The 14,684-nt window shown below is 45.7% G+C and overlaps 1 non-coding gene across 1 annotated transcript; it reads right to left on the bottom strand.

The window, feature by feature from the left end:
• Nucleotides 1-2,131: 2,131 nt before the first annotated feature.
• Nucleotides 2,132-2,204, bottom strand: Trnas-gcu (transfer RNA serine (anticodon GCU)). The gene has a single exon. It is a non-coding gene; the product is annotated as a tRNA-Ser (tRNA).
• Between the last annotated feature and the right edge of the window lie 12,480 nt (nucleotides 2,205-14,684).

Below are 14,684 nucleotides of genomic sequence, written 5' to 3'. Positions count from 1 at the left end.
TTTTACATTACAGCGCTGACGTCATGGTATCCCCATAGCGGCACCCGCGAGCGGTGAAAACTTTCCGCTCCTGCTCACGCGACATCTGTTAGGGCAGCGCCTTAGAATCCCGAGAGTTTCACTGGGCACCGCAGGGTGGCGCTACGGAAGTTTTTGCCCACGCTCAACGCTGCCGACGACTCCGGCTAATCAGCGTCACGGGGCTCTGAACATAACGCGTTTACACGGACGCACTGCCGACTACCAATTGACTGCACCGACAATAAAGGGCACATATATACGTTGAAACATTACACCACCTTGAAAAATGCGGCGAACTCATTCGACCATAAAATAAGGTCGCATGATAACCACGAGCAGGTCCTTTTGTTTTTCTGTAGTGAGATGGAAGCTGCGCTAACGCACATGTGTGTCACATGTCACGCTTTTTGTCGACGAGCTTCGACAACTTCGCCTGCGCGGGTATTGCGAGGCATACCAAGAGCATTATCTCGCACCCGATGGCTATCGCTACGGTACGCTAGCGTCAGTCCAAGCCACCCGTTCTGTGATTGGTGTTAAGTTTGCGGGCGACTGTACAGGGGGGACTAAAGGAAACACGAACAGCGGAGTGCGCAGCATCCGACGCATGTTACACTGCCTCGCTTCAAAGTCAGTAGCTGCACGCGCGCGCTGTTCTTCCAGAGCGTCTAAGAACGTGGCCTACTCTTAAGAGAAATGCTTGATTTTGAAGCAATGCCGGTCATGTATCTTAAGGCGCCTTCTTGCGCTATGTCGCCACTGAGCAAGATGGATGTTGAAGAGCATCGTGTAAGCTGCAATCAGCTTGCTGCATACTTCACTCCTTAATATTGTTACGTGGCGGTAGGACGGATGACATGAACCATGGTCGATGCTGAAGCGATCTATTTACAGAAAGAGATGCAAGCTATTTACAATTCGGCCATCACAGCACGAGCGATAACCCCACGCCAACCGTCTTCGTCTTCTTCGGTGTAAGATGCCCATCGCACTAGGCTGCACAGTCCACTTCCTCGTCTTCTCGTTACATATCCCCCCGCCATCCAAAACGACCGTCCCGGTCGAGGTCACAGTCAATGAACCCGTGCGGTGAAGATGAAATGAATATAAACAGTGAAGTCCTTGCGCCACTGCACAGGCCGATCGGTCCATGAAGATGGGTCCCAGAACAGCGATGCCGCCGACGCCACGAAGGAACCTCAAGCTCTTGGAATCGCGCCGGAGAACTGGGCAGGGGAATGTCGTCGGCTTCTGGTCTGGTCGCGGCTAGTCAGGTCGGCTGGTCTCGTCGGATCACGGGCAGGGGACACCGGGCTGGGGAATGCGCAGGCCAATGGCTCACCGGGGCTGGGGCGGACCGACGCGATCCTTGATCCTTGAGGTGGTCGCTTCAGAAACCGAGACGGGCGTAGCTGGAGTTCTACGAAGGGGATCAGAACCGCAACTTCCACCAAAACATGTTACGTGGCGGTAGGACGGATGACATGAACCATGGTCGATGCTGAAGCGATCTATTTACAGAAAGAGATGCAAGCTATTTACAATTCGGCCGTCACAGCACGAGCGATAACCCCACGCCAACCGTCTTCGTCTTCTTCGGTGTAAGATGCCCATCGCACTAGGCTGCACAGTCCACTTCCTCGTCTTCTCATTACAATATTATAGCTGGCACAGGGCTTGTTCTCTGACGCATGTGCGCATTTACTCATTTCATAACACAAGCGGAGGGGGGGGGGGACTATAAAGGAAGAGAACATATTAGTGGTTCAACTGGCCTGAAGAAGTCAAAAGCTGTTCAAACAATCAATCTGAGACCGCTTAGCCCTTGGTAATTTCGCCTTAGCAAAAACGGCTCGTCGCAGTACGACTTCCGTCGAGAGATTGTACCTTATTTCAAAATTCTGTTCCGCCAGATCTCGATTTGTTGTGGGGTTTAACGCGCCGAAGCATTGATTGATTGTAGGGTTTAACGCGCCGACGCAGCGCAGGCAATGAGGCGCGCCGTAGTGGAGGGCTTCGGATTAATTTTGACCACCTGGGGATCTTTAACGTGCGCCGAAATCTCGTACACACGGGCGCTTTTGCTTTTCGCCTCCATCAGAAAAGCGACCGCCGCGGCCGGGAATCGAACCCGGGACCTCGTGCTCAGCAGAGCAACGCCTTAGCCACTGAGCCACCGCGGCGGGTAACGCACCGAAGCTCCACCTGGACTATAAGGCGTGCCGTAGTGGAGGGCTCCGGATTAATTTTGATTATCTGGGGTGTCTAACTTGCGCCGAAATCTCGACACACGGGCGTTTTCCATTACATCTTCGCTGGTCATCCACTTTAACACTGGAACGGCTATTTTTTGCGTTTTGGTAGTTCAAAGGATCCTTCACGCGCCTGTGAACTATAACTACGAAGCGAAGATTTCGTGTAACACCCCGTACCAACTTGACCAATGTAACCTGGTCACCACAAAGAGCAGATAAGAAAACGTCTGGATAAGAAATTTGTTGAATATTCCGAAAATCGCTAAAATAGGGTTCGGCAACCTGCGTCCCACAAGGAAGTATTATACGGTCCGCGGCACTCCGCCCGCACCCCCTCCCCTTGTCACTTCCTATCTGAAGGCTGACATGGCAATTTTAGCCTCAAATGGGGTTAGAAAGAAACAACGCAAGATAGCTTCATTTGGAATTACCCCCCCCCCCTCCATCTTCACACACAGCAATATGACGTCTTCATTTCCTTTCTTGAAGAGGCGCCTAAAAGCAAATGAACAGCGGTGCCTCGTGATCAAGCATTTCCGCTTAGACTAGGCCGCACACTCAGGCGGTCTGGGAGACAGGCGCATGGGCGCAGTTTGCTGACTTTGCAGCCAGATGGTGCAGCATGCGTCGGAGGCTGTGCGCTCTGTTGTTCGTATTTTTTTAATCCCCCGTTACGTCGAAAATCACTCCTGTATTCGTTTCCGTGCATTCCACGTCTTGTGTGTCTCGATTCTTCCTTCCTTTGACCCGCGGCAGTGAACTGTCACACGCTGCCGCTAAAATAATTTCGCTGCGCAATCGAACCTCGGCAACGCCAGCTAGGTCACCTTGGTCGTACTCGTCGCACGTAAGGCCCCACAAGACCTCGTACTACGGTGAGAAAGAAACATAATGTTGATCTGTGTTTTGCTCATTTCTTTTTCCGCAAGTGCAGCATAGCAACCAAGGCTTAACCTGGGTAACGTTCGTGCCTTCCTCTGATATCCGTCCTGTTGTTTCGTTGCCTAAGCTTGATCAAACTGTTTGAGCTGAATTGATTTTGGTTAGTGAATTGCAATTATTCAATTAGTTCAATAAATCATTAATGCAGTCAATAGGTCCATCGATCGACCCATAGATTCTCGATCGATGAATCCATTTTGTGCCTTCTGAAGAAGGCGAAAACCGAAATCGCCACATGATATTTTCCTGCAGGAAAGAAATCCCCAGGTGGTCTAAATTAATGTGCCGCTCTCTACTACGGTGTGTCTCATGGCACAAATTTATATTCGCGGATCAACATCACCCTCTAATTATGAATAACCAGTTTCGATGAACAAATTACCCCAGTCAATAATAACCACCCCTTGAGGTAAAATATTGCAAATACCAATTATGGTGGAAAAACTGAGCGTGTGGTACATGATCAAAGAAAAACGGCGCATAAAAGAGACAGGGACACAGAGAGGACGATGAGGACAGCGATAAAAAAAACGGCGCAAAAAGCAATCAAGGACAGAGAGCGGACGACGAGGACTGCGCTGTCCTTGTCGTCCGCCCTCTGTCCTTGACTGCTTTCTGCGCTGTTTTTTTTTTTATCGCAACGACCATCTGTCGTTGTTCCTCAACATTTTATTAAGATAGCGTTCATGAGCACAATGGCGCTGAAGCCAGAATAAACGAGGGGGATCCCGAAATACCGCTCCAGTGCTTACTGACGAATTAGTTAGTGAAGGAATTCCGATCGTCTTCCTCGAAACAAGGACTTCGATTGCATGCGGCTTGAAACTGTAACTGAAAACTTCTGGGCCCAAGCCTTTGCTTTGGATAAGCGACTTATAAATCCCGCTTTCTAATTTTCGCCGGGAAACAATCAAATATAAACGTAATGGATGTGAAACGTTCGCTTAAGGAAGCACAATAGGTTATACAATGCAGCGAATTCGGGTTCCAGAAGCCACGCTCACGGCCTGATTTGAATTCACAAAAATGCGTTGGTAGCTCCGAGCGACGAAGCCATTGCTGAATTCGTAATACTCGCCAGATTAATGTTAAGAATAATGCCCATCATACGTTTGAGGGTGCGAAACAATTTGCCGCAGAATTATTCGAAGCATCAAAGAAAAAGTTGTGCTCGATTACAAATGCATTGTGGGAGACGGAAGCGAAAGCAAAAGCCAAAAGCCGCCGCCAGAATCCGCTCGCATTAAAGGATTGTGGTCGGAAATTTAATCGATAATTGCATTCAGCTCCCGGCCCATTTTCATATTAAAATGAGGAAAGAAAATATTACCATAGGAAGCTCGTGAAAGAATAAACTTTTCTCAAAACCTACGGGGCTTTCTATTTCAAAAACATATTGCGTCTCATTACTGGCTGCCAACGAAATTGGAGCTTTCGTGCTGGTTTTTTTTTTTTTTTTCATTGGGCTCGCAAATTGGTACTGCGTACTGAAAAAATAATTAGAACTTATTCCTTTCAGAGTTGCGCCAGGAGTGGAAGCTTAGCTGGTAATTATTCAATCACTTAAACACGCTTGCCGTCAGAGATCGTTAGTTTTGTGTTCACATGAAGAGAGTGTATTTTCACGAGATTCGTCTTGGGCTAGGCATCTTTGGACCAAACGAATGAGAAGGCAAGGGCAAATACAATACAGTCAGGCGGAGTAACGACATTGGGTATTTAAAAAAATTCAGGCATCTCCACGAAGTGAATGGTGACGATTGGGCGAAGCACTGGGGATCGTTCTTACCGTAAATCACCCGTGGCGTTCCCCACTCGCGCATGTAAATGAGTGACAACGCGTGTGTACAGTATATACAATTCCAACGCAATCCAATCCGATGCAATTCAATTTATTCCAATCCAATCCATTTCAATCCAATCCAAATCCAATCCAATCCAATGCAATCCTCCTCGCGCATGCGCAACATTGTGTACACGTACGTCAAGCCCCGGAAAGAGCGAGGTCCTAAGGAGCTTCGCCCCTAAAAATTGGCCTCGTATCATCTCTCTCAGATGCAAATGTCGTCGAAAGACGGTAGTATTCTGCAGACCTCGCCACGTAACCCTCTTTCTTCTGCCCCCCCCCCCCTCACCCCGTGCGCTGTTCCAACCCAATCTCGGTGCTCCCATGATAAATGCAATAGAGGCATCTTGAATTCAGTTCAATGTTCCTTCGTTGGCCCTTTTGTTGCTATTTTGGTTTGGTTTTCGAGCCGCGAACTTCAATGCTTGAACACGAGCCCTTTCTACATTTTGTGGTTGAAATATTGTTTTAACGCAGTTTTTCTGTTTGCCATCACAACATGTCTTTTTTTTTTTAAATAAAGAACAGTGCTGTATAGCTTACTTACTTATTTTTTGCCTCAGATATTCTCAATCATTTCTTTTTGCTGAAAAATAAAGTATGGCGTCCGCTACCATATTTACTAGTCTGGAAATGTCTCGCGTGTATAAGCGTAGACACTTATAAACGCTTATATAAAGTATTATAACTTTAGGCCGGGGGGCTGAATCTAGACACAGACGAACGGACGGATGGACGGACGCCACGTTCGCAGCGCCAATCATGCTGTCAGGGTAGCGCACGGTCATTTGTTTTCCTTGGAGTTTAGGTGGTCCCTTTTAGTTTGTCATTTTGGTGTGCCTAGGCCTGCTCCAGAGCAGCGCCGTATTTTATGCGCTGATTAAATTTATATCGCGAGGAACGGCTCGAGACCGCTCGAGGCTGTTCCGAACAGGCAAATAAAAAAAAGAACAAGAAATGACCACCCTCGTTAATATGAGAAAGGACAATGCTGCGTCATAGGGTCTTTACAAATGTGGCGGCCAATGATGGATTTAGGAGGTGTACACTTGCGGGTCAGTAGTGGGCGGCCGATGCGCCAGGGCGCCACGTTGAGACTACGTCTGTAGGAGTAGCAACCTTTGATTACCACGTTAGCTACCGTCTACTTAGCGCTAACTAAAGCGTTTAGTTATCGCTAATATATGACTGTTGTTTGTTCTACCAATATGCCTGATTCGAATACAGAATTTTAGGGTTATTAATAACAGGGCGTGCACCAGTCATCTGTGTTTCTATGTGGTGTTAAAATGTCGCAGCATATTTGTCTAGAGCGTGCAAATTTCTTTATATTCGCAAAATTTATTCCACAAGCTAATGTTTTGATATAATACAGTATGCGTACGCATATTTTCACAAATGCTTTGTACAGCGTAAATGACAATAATGCTCTAGGCAACTTAAAAATAATTTAGATCAAAGAAAAACTTACGACAAAAGTATGTAGCTTCTACATCATATGAAGAACTTGGCTTGAGCGGCACACACAGAAAAAATGAAGTGATGCACCACGCATAATTCTATTTCGAGTGGTAGGTGCGCGAGCCGGCATTTTATTCTATGCCCGAATGAGGGCATGCCAGCTTGGAAAGACATATTCGCCGTGTCGGCCTGAGAAAAGAGCTCGCTTGTGTTGTTACATTTTTATTTCGTGTCGCTGGTTTTCTTTCCCTGCCTGTCCCCCATTCCAAACTCTCGAAATTTCGCCGGTTTTGTGGCAACTTGTTCATGTGCGACACCCGCGCGCAATTTAAAATGGAAGAATTAAGCCCAGATGTCTCGGCACGTATACAGTTGCATTATAAGCTTCTCCCAAAGGTATTCTATGCGACTACAGTAGGTTGTGCGTTCTTGATTAATTTCTTTCGCAGTTCACAGAGTTAATTTTATATTTGGTTAGCGAATTTCATTCTCAGAGCCTGTTGGCAAAACAGGTGGGCCACCCATATAAATCACTCTCATCTCGTGAAAAGAAATTTTTTTTTCGCTGTCGCAGAAAGCACGACTGTTTCAGTTTCCTCCCAATTATGAGCTGTAGATGAGTGCATTCGGTTTTTCCGTTTTGCCGTCCTTCTCCCGATACTTTGTAACTTCCTCTGATTTTAACGTTTCGTTAGAAGGCTCGTAAGTATCACAGGGATCACGGCTTGTTTGTGCACGTTAAATGAACGGAAAAATCGACGAAGCCGGTTTCCCAGCTCATTTTCAGCACATAGTGGTGATAAGCAAGTTTAACTGATTGGATTTTGATTGGATTTGGATTTAGATTGAATTGGATTGGATTGGATTGGATTGGATTGGATGGGAATGGATTGGATTGGAATAATAATAATAATAATAATAATAATAATAATAATAATAATATTTATTAGTCAAACAGAAGTCATGTACATAATCAGGCCTACCTAAGCCGCAACGGGCTTGTCAGGCACAGCCTGGCAGGCGACAAGCGTTAAAAAATATATAGATATATATGTTACAGTACGCAGTACCAACCAAGAACAGATAACCATGCAGTATTCCCGAAATGTCTGGAAAGCACTAGCGCATGCGCCTTAAAGCCTTTTTCAGTTTATATTTCGAAGCATGCGCAAAAAAGTCAGATGGCAAAGTGTTAAATATAGCTGGCACGTAATAACGGCGTGTTCTGTTCCCGTACCTTGTGGAACAATGAGGAATTGCGTAACGTTGCTTCGGTCTCAGGGACCGAGCAGGAGTGTAACACGTTTTGAATGTATTAATCCAAAAATGTTTTAAGATAACGGTTTCATTTAGGAGCGAGGTAAAATCGGGCAACATCAAGGTTTTGAATACATTGTCATCTTTCTCCATACACAAGTCATATGCAATGGTACGCAGCAAAAACCGCAAAATGGAATTGACTCGCTCTATCCAACGTAAAGAGCAGTGACCATATACTGTAATACCGTACCTAAGCACACTATAACAAAGGGAATGTACAATGACTTTTCGCAGCGAAAATGGAATAAATGTTCTTAATTTGTACAACAAAGATGATACAGCACGAATTTTTTTACATACATAAGCTAAGTGGGAATAAATTGAATTGTATCGGATTGGATTGCGTTGAAATTCTATATACTGTACACACGCGTTGTCGCTCATTTACATGCGCGAGTGGGCAATGCCAGGTGGGCCGCTCAAACAGGCGAGCATGTTTATACCCGATTGGAAGTGCATGTTATAGAGATAGTCGGTTTTCGCCGAGCGTCCACACAGTTATCGTAATCTGGTAAGACAATGTAACTGGACATACAAACAATCTCACTGTTTCGTTCCCCGTTCCGGGAACCGCGTGACTTACGCTCTCAGGAGCTGCCCGTACAAACAGCTTTAGGACGAGGAAAAAAAAAAAGACAGAGGACATCACCGCTTGTGTGGCTGGCAGCTGTTGGTGTTGCGAAATTTATGCGAGAATGCGGCAGTTCCAGAGTTTCGTAGTGCAGCCTCTCATTGCTCACTGTGGAGCCTCTCAGGGGTCCGCAGTGGCCAGCGAACTACCAATGCAACGGGTCTACCTTAATATCAAGAAAGTTTGAATAGGCTTGATTGATTGTAGCGTTTAACGCGCCGACGCAGCCCAGGTGATGAGGCGCGCTGTAGTGGAGGGCTCCGGATTAATTTTGACCACCTGGGGATCTTTAACGTGCGCAGAAATCTCGTACACACGGGCGTTTTTGCTTTTCGCCTCCATCAGAAAAGCGGCCGCCGCAGCCGGGAAGCGAACCCGTGACCTCGTGCTCAGCAGCGCAACGCCTTAGCCACTGATCCACCGCGGCGGGTAGTTTGAATAGGCTGACAATTGTGTCAGCTGTTAACGTCTTTGTGTTGGGCATACCGTACGAAGATATGTTTACGAACGCATGGGGTTCCTTACATTTTTGACCAACCCAGCAAGCGGTCAAGGTATTTTTCCCCGTATTTTATTGACCTTGCTTCTTAAATAATTCGCCCCATTCCGAGCCGCTTATTCATGTTGCACAAGTTTGGAACACAAGAATGCTTCGGATTCTTCGCTGTTTGTTTTGCTTGGCCACGACGAGCCACGCTGCCGCCAGACCGCGTTGTTCTCTTTTTGTAAGCTGATAAAGACTAGCTGCAGTTAGCGCACTCGAGATGCGTTTTCGAGTTTAACTTAACGTTTTCAGACAATTGGTTCAAAAGCTTCTGTCCTACTCACTCCCTTTTTATAGTTTTGTCACGGTACTACACCAAATGACCTGCGACTGCAAGGCAGAACAGTTCGCCGAAACCGGTGTGGATCGATTCTTGCAAGAACGTCGCTGCATGTGCCTCGTTTAAAGATAGTAACATGGCTTTTGGTTTTGTTTTGAGTCGGTTGGATGAATAAACGATGCTATTCTCTCCGTTCTCCGTCAAGTTCTTGTTGCGTTCAATGCCGAGCGGGGCGCAAGTTTTAAAACTGAATGAAACGAAGTAATTTTATTTGGCACCTGAAATGTTACGAGCGCCAATATGCCTTGACAGCGCCATCTAAACTCTTTGCAATTTAGCTCACCAGAATACATTTCCTATATGTCTTCAAATTACTTAAAGCGCGCCTTATCTGTAGGCGTGTTTTAATATAAAATATCTACTACAATAACAGTTGGCAGTACTTGTATTACACTAAAAAATATAAGAAACAATATGTGAACACGCTATAGGTTCGAAACGCGACTTCAAGTATTAAAGGGAAACATGAGGGAGCAAACGCCAGCCACTTGTCTAAAACAAAACATAAGGCTTAAGATAAATCCCTCTTTTATGCTATTCAAGCTCGGGAAATGTCTACTCTAACGGTCTGTTCTGCACAAACGTCATTGGCAGCTAAAACAATTGAGGCGTAAACGGTACAGCCAGAGAATGAATTACGAATTCTATGACATTTGTTTTCTGCTGTACCATATGAACAGATCTTGGAAGGGTTTATAAAAAGTTGAGCAATACACAGCGACCTTGTAGAATAAACTAGTGTGAGCGTATAGCAAAAAACTGTGGTTGATTCCTCTGTCATAGGAATCGGTGAAAGACGAAAGTGAAATGTGCCGCGAAATCTGCAGCTGAGCATGATTTGCGGGTCGGCGGCTGTCTTGTGGGTGTGCTGGGCGAGCGGCGTCATGCTAGCGGGTCACTTCGGCGAAGGTGTACCGGCGTCATTTCCGTGGCGAATATGACGTCAGCGAAATCTTGGTCTATGCCTACATAAAACCCTCTCGGGTTAAAATATAAAACCCGAAACCGAACAACCATAACTATAACGTACTCTTTAGTACTAAAGGTTGCTTCTCGGCAAGAAGAGCCTGTGTGCAGCGGTGCACACTTTACAGGCCACTTGCGTTGTTATGCTGGCGTCATTTCCGTGACGGATTTGACGTCATGGAAATATTGGTGTATCCCGGAATAAAACACTTTCGTGTTAAAAAGAATGCGTTTGGAGAAAAGACAATACAAACATAGGCAAAAACTCTTTACGACAGATGACATGCTAAACTGAGAAGGCCATGCTGTCAGGTGCGACACACATGTGAAACTGCAGCGAGCGAACAGGATTGTAACATATTCTGGTAACTTGCAGACGCAATGTCGAAATCAATATCTCCTTTTTACTTTCGACTGCTTTTTCCCTTACGTTGCTGGAAGTAAAGAAAAGAGCAAAGCGCAGGATAAAAACTACGACGCAATTGGGATCGATTCCAACCAGCCGTCTCGCGGCACAACGACGAAGTGCTGTACGTGTGATTTGTCGCCTGGGAGCGGCTACTAACCATGACTGCTTTCTTACAAGTAAAAAGTAGCCAAAAAAGAGATTCGGTTCTTGAAGAAACATATTTGCTTCTTTCTGGCTGCGTGCGTGTATTGCGTCTGCTCAGCACGGAAACTGTGCATTTCTATGTTTGTTGCTTCGCTCACTCTACGACGTGAACGATGTTGGGCTGTTTCCAATACCGGGGTCATTTGTTTCCCTTAACACGCGGTTGTTTGTTTGATTTTTATGCTCCTCTCGGCTTGAGTTGTATCGCGCAGGCTTGGCTGCAATACGAAATCCTACTTCGGCGTGTTCCATACCGAAAAGAGAAATCGATAACAGCTGAACAAGTTGTGACACTGCTCTCATTGATTAGCACGACGTAGGCACTTTGTAACAACGAACTTTAAAAGGCACGTCTTATGCAGTACGCCGAATCAAGAGCGTACAGGCGAGTGAACAGATGGCGGGCATTGTTGGCTTTGCAATAAGTTGCCTTCGTCGCAAACTATTTTCGCCGGTGATTCCTCAAACATGGGCGTTGTAGTCGTGCTGTGAATATTCGGTGATGCCGGCCGAGGCAATTTGGTTTATATTCGTTTGCCTCATTTACTCAAGGTAAAAAATGGCAGCGCCATTAAGAGCTTTGAACGAGCGTTTTTATGAGTGTGCACGCGCGGATACACTTTGCAAGTGTTGGGATCTTTCAACAAATTTTTGACGGTGCTTCTTCTACAAGAGCCTTATGCAAGTACTAGAATTGAACCAATCTGGCCGGTCATATATTCCGAATGATGAAGGGGGTAGTTTCTTAACTGCTAGGCATGACTGGGAAAGGATTTCTTCAAGTTTTCTACAAGAATTCCGTAACCATGCCAGCGATAAACTGCCTCTTTACCCCACTTTCCTTCAAATGATTTCCATTGCTCCAGCCATAATGGTGGACTATACACGGTGCTAGCAATGTACACTCTCGCGCGAAATTCTTAACACCTTCGCAAGCTGTGCCGCAATTTTCAACAGGGATCGCTCGATGCGGTTATAAGTGCCTTTCCGGCAATTCGCTTTTCGATAGCTCCCATTTAAATTCACAGCGTACAGTGTGCTACGGAGGCGGAGCAGCGGTTTGCAGTCGCGCACCAATGCCAAAGTACCATAGATATTATAGTATATAGATACTCTCATTCGTTCTCACCCGGTAAGTACATTACCCCCCGCCCACAAACTTCTTGCCGCAGCATTTTTTTAATGCAACTATCATATCCTCGCCCTAGAACCACCACATTCGCAAACTCAATCTTTATAACCTGTGAACACTTTGTAATCCTCTGCCTGAATGTGCTGTACAAATAAGCGACCCTGAACTGTTCAAACTCACACTGCATGTCATGGCTTCTTTTTGGTTTATACCAAATTGTACAATGTTTACCTTGGTGCTGTTGTCTAGGAAATCTACAACTTGTATGATGCTATAAATCTGATACCTTGTTTTTTTTTCTCTATTCACTGCACCCCTGCTTCTTTGATATGTGCCTTTCCAACCCCTCCTTTAATGCCCCTTTTCATGGGGCCCTTGAGGTAACGAAAATAAATAAATAAATAAATAAATAAATAAATAAATAAATAAATACTGCCGTATAAGCAGCGGCCAGCGGCCAGTAGGCATTGCTCCGCTTGACGAAATTTAATCTTAATCTGTCCGTCTGATGTGCGGGAACAAGTTTGATAAAAACTTATGCCCCATCATCTGACGACGACGGTTGAAGCGCTCAGCCTTCTCGTGAAGGATTCATTCACTGCCGTTGGGGGTTGTAGGGGTTCACAGGACCCCTACAACCCCTACAAGACAGGGGTTGTAAGGGTAATGGGATGGTCGCCATCCGGGAAACCAAGCAATCTTCGCTCTAAATTCAAACTGCTTCGTCCGTGTCGAAAAGGTGCAATCGGATAGACGTCAGCTTCCTAACATAAGGGACCGAGGTTCGATTCCGACCCCGTGAAGCGTCTTTTTCTTGAGGGCGCGCTATGTGTCTTCTCTTATCATCATCATTATCATCGTTTCGTGGAAGCAATTGTGTAAAGTTGGCTTTCTTGCAGTACATTTTTGGGACGGGGCGGTGGCCAACACTGAGGCACAGAAAGCTTTGCTCTAAATTCTTTCAGCCACCGTAGCAGAAACTGTTTTAAAACAATTTTTCTGATAGGAAGAGGGAAATCTCGATTCAAATAGTCATTCAAGCAGTGTGCCTATAAGCTTCGCTTACTAGTTTGGAGAAAGTAAAATAACTTTCATGCCGCTTTTTTAGTGAAAAACTGTAAAAAATACTTTGGGACGCATTTTTTTCGGTTGTGTCGCAAGCGTGCCCCCATTGCGGTCAAGGAATTAAAATTTGTACTTTTAAGCGTGTCTTCTTCAGAATAACTCAACCACTTCCGAGATGTCCCACTCCTTCGAGTAAGGAGCTACCGAGCTTTAGCTTGTTGCCGTGCTTAAAAGATATTTATTCGTCGGAAACTCGATTTCTCAATTGAAACTATACACAGAAAACTCGAAACTTGAAAACCACACAGGCTTGTTTTGTTCGAAAAATCAACAAATACTGCCTCATGTTCCGCGAACACTGGAAGGCCAGAGGTTCAATAAAACCTCCAAAAAATTTGTGGAACTAAAATTTATTATCCTTAAAAAGGCCTCCTCTGACATATGGGCCGGAGAAAGCTTGGTGATCCGCGACGGACACAAAAGGGGACGAACGAATACGAGACGGGGGCAGCCCGCGTAAACATGACATCGTCTTTGAGAACGTGAACACGGAAGAAAAGTTGTTACGGCAACTTCCGCGCACATCGAAACAACGCACTTTTAGGAGTAAAATCGCAACATAAACTAAATCCGTGTAAACAAAACACGGAATTCAGTGTTCCCGGAGGCGGTTCTGGTTGCCTGAACTGTTCTCTTTTATCTCCTTCCAAAGCCACCCAGAAAGAATGTATAGACGGTTCCTTAGACGAAACCTAGACAGTGGAACGTTATTCTTCGTCTGACGTGGAAGGAGGGGGGGGATGAAAAACGATATTGTATAGAGCAGCCCACTCACATGACCGAGAACGGCGACTTAACCTCAGCGCCATACCGTCGTCTGCAGCTGCCAAGAAGGAACAAAACATATCTAGAAAGAAACATTATTCGCCATCAATTCAAGATGCGTTTGTTGTAGTTTTCAGGGCAATGAGATAGTCGCCACTGGAAGGAATAAAGGAGAGGATGCTAAGGAGAATTTGTGTGTTGTGAAAAGAATTGCTGTAATAGTGGAGTTGATGTTTATCTACAAGGGCAGGTTTTAGCATAGTGGCAAGCGTGCGCTAACGCTACGGCGGCGTTTGCGGGACTCGACTAAGCAGGTGCGCATTCGTTCCCTGGGGACGGTTGCCCATTCCTCTATGAGCACCTGCATTAGTTCCGCTGAGGGGCGGCCTCCTCAGTCCGGTCCGGGTAACCCGCCGCCGTAGCGTTAGCGTACGCTAGACGCTATGCTATTAAGGGACAAAAGCTCTTTTAACTTTTTGTCGGGCTCGGGATTAATCGAGGTTCTTTAACCTTGAAATCCTCACATTTTTCCCCCTAATGTTTGAAAATTTTTCTACGTTCCAAACTGATTTCCTTTCTTTCTCCCTCTTATTCATTTTTGCTACGTGCTTCTTCCCCCCTTTTTATTTTTTCCCTCACTATGTTCATTACGTCTGAAGTTGCTGGCCCCGCTGTTTGTGGGGCCAACCCAGTATTCATTAAAGCTCTCTTTCTCTCTCTCTC

The sequence above is a fragment of the Haemaphysalis longicornis genome, unplaced genomic scaffold, assembly GCF_048455015.1.
Source record: "Haemaphysalis longicornis isolate Haplotype H1 unplaced genomic scaffold, Haemaphysalis longicornis Haplotype H1 scaffold_9, whole genome shotgun sequence".
In the NCBI taxonomy this organism is placed as follows: domain Eukaryota; kingdom Metazoa; phylum Arthropoda; class Arachnida; order Ixodida; family Ixodidae; genus Haemaphysalis; species Haemaphysalis longicornis.
Note: the sequence above shows the minus strand (reverse complement) of the source record. Positions and strands in the feature narration are given on the sequence as shown.